The 6,515-nt window shown below is 44.0% G+C and overlaps 1 long non-coding RNA gene across 1 annotated transcript; it reads right to left on the bottom strand.

Moving 5' to 3' along the window:
- Positions 1-959: 959 nt before the first annotated feature.
- On the bottom strand, positions 960-2,201 carry LOC311064681. Its single transcript, XR_014602737.1, has 3 exons — positions 2,141-2,201; positions 1,592-1,663; positions 960-1,409 (listed from the first exon to the last, which is right to left on the bottom strand). It is a non-coding gene; the product is annotated as an uncharacterized lncRNA (long non-coding RNA).
- Between the last annotated feature and the right edge of the window lie 4,314 nt (positions 2,202-6,515).

The raw sequence follows: 6,515 nt of genomic DNA, 5'->3' as shown, positions 1-6,515 counted from the left end.
GGGGCCAGGCGGGTCTGCTGGGACATCTTGTGGAGGGACATAATCTGCTTCCACTGGGACATATCTCACAGCGGTCCAGGCCTTGACAACACTGTTGATGAAGTCATACATGCATTTACAGTCGCCACCTGGATTCCTTGCTTTGTAGAGTACGAATGCATTATACATGCTGATTTGGAGTAGGTACACCACAAACTTGTTGCTCCACTTGGCTGTCTTTCGGATGAAGGGGTAGTAGCTTAGGTTTTGATCAAGCCGGTCCACTGCATTCATGCTCTTATTGTATTCAAGGACACAAACTGGCTTCTCCTGTGGCACTTTGTCTCTGTGGTGTTTCTGTCTCACCATCTTGGTCGCCATCTCATCCTTGTGCCGAGTTGTGATCAATCGAACGATGCGTTTGTCTCGCCAAGCCAACAACATCACTTTGCCATTGTGGAGCATCTTTCTCTCTCCCACTCTCAGGCTGGACACCGTCACATCCCTCATGGCTTGTGGTTCACCTCTTTTTAGCCTCATAGTACCACAGGCATGTGTGTTGTTATCTAGGAGGAGTTCATACAGCCCCACTGAGTTATAGTAATTGTCCATAAACAAAGAAAACCCGTACCCTGTAAGACCCTGCAACAGAAAAGTGACTGTGTCTGGTAGGGAAGAGTACTGTCCAGCATATGGCTTCATGCTGTAACAGTACCCCGTTCCAGAATCACACAGAATGTATGACTTTATTCCGTACTTGGTGGGCTTCTGTGGGTTGTACACTCTGAAGGATAGGCGTCCCCTCCACAGAAGCATCCCCTCATCGATGCTGATGTTGCGACTTGGAACAAACATCTCCTTGAATTTTTCTGTGAGGTAGAGCAAAACCGGGTTGATTTTGCACAGCCTGTCCGGGACAAAGACTTCACCAGCAGCCTCGGCGGCAGCAGCGGCGGCTGCAGCAGCAGCAGCATCAGCCTCATTGTTTGTGAAATGTATAAACCGCCAGATAATCTGGAACCTGTTGCGCGACATGTTTTGGCCAAAGAACGGTGTAAGCACAGGGTCATCAGTCGACCAATAGTACTGTAGTTCAGGCTTTCGCACAAGGCCAGTCAGGAACAACAGGGCGAAAAAGTTTTTCAGTTCTCCCACTGTAACGGCTTTCCATTCATTCACTCTGCTATGTGGATGCTGTGCCACTTCCTCCTCACTCCTGGCCGCGATGAACGCTGCAGCATAGATGTTGCTTTCCTGAACGATCATCTCTAGCAGCTCATCAGTCACGAACAGCGCCAGAAAGTCAACAGGAAGTGTAGACTGTATTTCAGCCGCAGCATTGCGTGGACCCGGACTAGCAGTGAATGGTATGTCCGTCCTAGGTTCCCAATCTGTGTCCTTCCAGACAGCCGGGGGCTTTCCACCACGTTCTGTGAATTACAGAAATACACAATTACCATAAAATACATATTTTTTTATTTGTGTGGCAGTGTTGATTTATATGAAAATATGACTAAAACTAAATGGAATTGTATTCAACAGACTATGACTAAAACTGAATCAAAATGTGCTGTCAGAATCATGTGTGGTACAGCTGTGAAAACGCTCTTACTTCTTTTACGGCTGACAGGTGGTACTGCGGTTGAACGCGATGGACCTGCTTCCTCCTCCAAATCCATCATGTCTGAAATCACAGTAAAACATAAAATAGTTTGGTAAATAAGATGTACATTTATTTTCACTACCAGCATGTGTCATGCTGGTGGTGCATTACTTTGTGGAACTTAGAATGAATGACATTTATCATTGCAGAGTGGGGTTTTAGCAATTTTGTAAATCTGAATGCAATAATATTATATAAAACAAATAAGTACAAAATGGCACAACATATCATTGTGTGTGTGTGTGTGTGTGTGTGTGTGTGTGTGTGTGTGTGTGTGTGTGTGTGTGTGTGTGTGTGTGTGTGTGTGTGTGTGTGTGTGTGTGTGTGTGTGTGTGTGTGTGTGTCAGACATTACTGGCAGAAATAACACACTATGTGTGACACTACATTATGTGTGACTAAAACTAAATGGAATTTTATTCAACAGACTATGACTGAATCAAAATGTGCTGTCAAAATCATGTGTGGTACAGCTGTGATAAACAGAAAACGGTCTAACCTCTTTCACGGCGGACAGGTGGTACAGTTGAACGCGATGGACCTGCTTCCTCCTCCAAATCCATCATGTCTGAAATCACAGTAAAACATAAAATATTTTGCTAAATAAGATGTACATTTATTTTTACTACCAGCATGTGTCACGCAGGTGGTGCATTACTTTGTGGAACTTAGAATGAATGACATTTATCATAGCAGATTGGGGTTTTAGACATTTTCTATTACTGTGGCAAAGCTGAATGCAATAATAGTATATACATCAAATAAGTACAAAATGGCACAACATATCATTGTGTGTGTGACATTACTGGCAGAAATAAGTAAGAACGATGCCAGCTATGATGTAAAAGCAATACTGAATGTCAGTCCCCCTGTCCCCCATAAACTCTTGAGTGTGTGCAAATGGAACCAAATGGACCATTTGGTTCCATTTGTACACATTGTACATAGCAGATCTACAAGATCACAACATGTCGCGATGCGACGCACACTCAAGAGTTTATGGGGGACTGACATTGTAAGTCAAACATTTTCAAGATTTGATTGCTTTTACATCATAGCTGGCATCGTTCTTACTTATTTCTGCCAGTAATGTCACACACACAAGACAAGTGTCTTGTCTACCTAAGTAGTCCTACAAGTCTTACCTTTCCTACAACTAGCAGACTGTGTGTGATGAGATGACGACTCCATTGCATCATCAGACGCATATTCGTCGTCTGAAAGTAAACAAGATCAAACACTGTTGATGTTGTGGACATAAGGTGACCTTAGTCCCCTTTGATGAATTGTATTATGATGGTGGGGGCCTCGCTGCACCTGGCCTCCACCCCAAAAACTAAAGCCATCAAAGGGATTTGAAAATCATTGTTGACATGTCCTCATGTGACCCACAACACTACAAAAGACTTTGTTGACATGGCCTCATGTCGACCCCCAACAAAATCAAAACATTTGTTGTCATGACATGACATGACCTCTTCCCTTTGAAGTATGCCACCCCCCCCCCCCAAAAAAAAACCCAGATCTACAAGTCAACAAATTCATAGGCTACATCGTCAACATATTCAAATAAATCACATGCATATAAATAGATACAGAATAAAATAAATACATATTTTATAACTGGCTGACCCAGAGTGCAATATCCTAGAAATCCACACCGGGCTTCTACATTGTCCATATATAAATAAGGTGTTACACACACCTCCAGTTGTTAGAGGCCCAGTCAAACAATTTGTCTAAAAAGGATGAAACCATTCATAGGTATTCAATTCATCAAAATATAAAATGGCACCATTCAATGATCATAACAAGATAAAAGCACTACGTTGTGATGCGATTGAATGGTTTGGTGCCATTTTATATGTTGATATAAGTAAGTAGTGCCCCACAGACTTTATACAAATATGAGGTAAATAGCCGATTTACAATCTCACAACGCGTCGCAGCGCGAGGCGTTGTGAGCTTGTAGATCTGCTATTTTCAGAGTACAACCAAAAGGTAAAATATGATAAAAAAAAAAAATATATATATATATATATATTCTTACCACTGGTAAACGGATCCAGACAATGTTTCCTTGGGCTTGGCTCGCTTGGCTCCCAGCTGCCAGAACAATCCGAATCGGAGCTCTCTTCACCGTCAGTAGTGTCTGGTTCTGGGCGATATGACACGGTCCTCGGAGTCGGTCTTTTGCTACGACGCAATCGGTGCCCGGGATCGGGGTCTGGTACCGGTGGGTTCGTGTCCTCCTCAGGCTCAGATACCTCCGCAGGTGGTGGGGGAGGTGGTGGGGGGGGTGGTTGCTTCTTAGGCCTCCGTGGTCGTCGCCGCCCGCGCCGGGGGACGGTCGAAGACACCGATGTCTCCTCAGATCCCTGGGGAGCAGTCTTCGCCTCCTCGGATCCCTCCAATGGCGGAGGTGGTCGCGGCGGAGGTGGTCGCGGCGGAGGTGGTCGCCGCGAGGGTTCTGCTGACGTGAAGACATAGGTATCTTTCACCGATAGAGATGGCTTCACGTCAACAGATCCCTCGGGGGTAGTGAGAGACGCCGCCTGCTTCACCTCCTTGGAGCCCCCAGCTAGTGGCGAAGGTGGTCGCGGGGGAGCGGTGAAAGACGCCACCGCCGACGGCTTCTTCTCAGGTCGTGGTGGTTCCTCCACAGGTCGTGATGGTGGTCCCGGTGGTGATGGGGGTCCCGGGGGAGCAGTGAAGGACATTGTCTCCAAAATAGTTCTTTGGGTCGGGTCTCTCCGAGGACATTTGGCCTTGCTTTTTCTTCGCATCTCGCCTAAAAACTATACTCCCGAGTCCGACTCCCACCTATAAATATGTACACCTAACTCTCACCTATATATCTATGTACTACTATACTATATAAACGTCTTACTCTCACCTATATATATATATATCTTGCACCTCTCCTAACTTTACCAAACTAACTAACTAACTAACTAACTAACGATCGCTTGCTCTTTCTCTGTCTCTCAGTCGCTGTCTCTCGCTCTCTCTCACTCTATTTCTCTGTCCGTCCGTCTCTGCTCACTGTTTGTTTAGAATGCCACAGGGACTGTTGTTCTGCACCCGGATTTGTAGTGTTTTGCTCAGATCATGTGACTTTTGCGATCATGTGACTTTTCTTTTGTCGTAGAAGCTTAATATTAATACACAGGTTGTGGAAGATTGCAATCTACCGTATACCAATGAAAAGACCTAATATCGAGTTAATTCGATCTAGGCACGCAAGCGATGGGATGCTAATATCGAATTAATTCGATCTTGGCAGTCAATGTGTTAATGGACTCTCACTAGTGCCCGGGGAAAACATGCCTTCGCTCTCCCACACACACACACACACACACACGCGCGCACACACACACTATATCTCTCTTGCTTTAGCCCCTTAGCCCATTAAGACCGGGAACGCATACCGTGTCATTTTAGATTTTTAGCTATACTATTTTCTTTTTGCTATTTTCTTTTATACTTTGGCTATCCAAAAATAGCAGATATACAAGCTCGTAGCGCGGCACCGAGTGCTTGTAGATCTGCTATTTCTTTTGAAAACAGCAAATCTTTGCTTCTGGGGGATTCAACAAAATGTCTTCTAAATCCTAACAGAGTATGTTGCGATCAGTGTTTCTCAAACGTTTTTCATGTCAAGGACACCCAAAATGATATGTATTTGTCTGCGGAATGTATGCGGAAAATATGTTGTTCCAGGGACCCCCGGAAGCAAACATTTGAGTTAAAAATGTATATATTGCGCACACATTTCCAAGATAAAAAATAAATAAATAGCTATGAGCTTGTAGATCTGCTAATTTTGTAATAGCCATAGAAATCTAAAAATGACACAGATGCGTTCCCGGTCTTAATGGGTTAGTCTCCAGGCTGTCGGCAAACCGGTCACAAATGGTGTATTTGTTCCCAGAGTTGGTGCGACGCCGTAGACAATGACTTTGAGGCGTAGCTCATGGATGCTAACCTGCCGCGCTGCAGACAGTCCACTGCAGTCTGGACAGATCGTCATGGTTACGGGATAATAACGAGCAACGGTGGGTGTGTACCGCCGGGGTCAAACACAAAGTTGACTTCATTGGTGGCAGTTTCACCCAAGTATAGCGTAATGGGATTTAACAGGCATGATGTAGCCTGAAGGTTAGGAGAAGCAGCAGGCTCCAAGGCGTGAAGGTTGACACAGTATTAATCCAGAGATCAGGTGTGAGTATTATCTCTGGTCAGGGAATGTGAATAAGTCACGCTCTCCACTGTGTAACAGCTTATTATGTCACAGTGCTCTTGAGCAAAGAGCATAGCCTGCTACTACCCAACGGCTGCTGCCAGGCTAACATTGGAACACATGCACAGTCATACTTGGTCTGGGCCCAGTTGACTAGTATCAGTGGTGTAAAAAGTACTCAAATGTTTTACTTAAGTAAAAGTAGCAGTACTGTAGAATGGAAATACTCTGTTACAAGTGTCGCAAAGTACTTGAGTAAAAGTTAAAAAAAACATTGGCATCTAAATGTACTTAAAGTACCAAAAGTAAAAGTACTCATTGTGAATAATGTCCCATTTCAAGTTTTCAAATGTATAAACATCTTTTGAAAATAGCAGATCTACAAGCTCACGTCGCATCGCATCATAAATTAATGCCCTACTTGATCAAACTACATTGTCACACCAAAGCATCAAAAATAGCAGATCTAAAAGATCAAGTTTTGAGCTTGTAGATCTGCTACTTTTGCTACATAATGAGGTTTCCACCCGACAGAGACGATTTACTCAAGTACTGTATTTAAGTACAATTAAATTACTTAACTTGAGTATTTCCATGTTTTGGTACCATAAACTTCTCCACTACATCTCAG

This window comes from Gymnoscopelus microlampas (genome assembly GCF_963454915.1).
Source record: "Gymnoscopelus microlampas genome assembly, chromosome: 17".
Classification (NCBI taxonomy): domain Eukaryota; kingdom Metazoa; phylum Chordata; class Actinopteri; order Myctophiformes; family Myctophidae; genus Gymnoscopelus; species Gymnoscopelus microlampas.
Note: the sequence above shows the minus strand (reverse complement) of the source record. Positions and strands in the feature narration are given on the sequence as shown.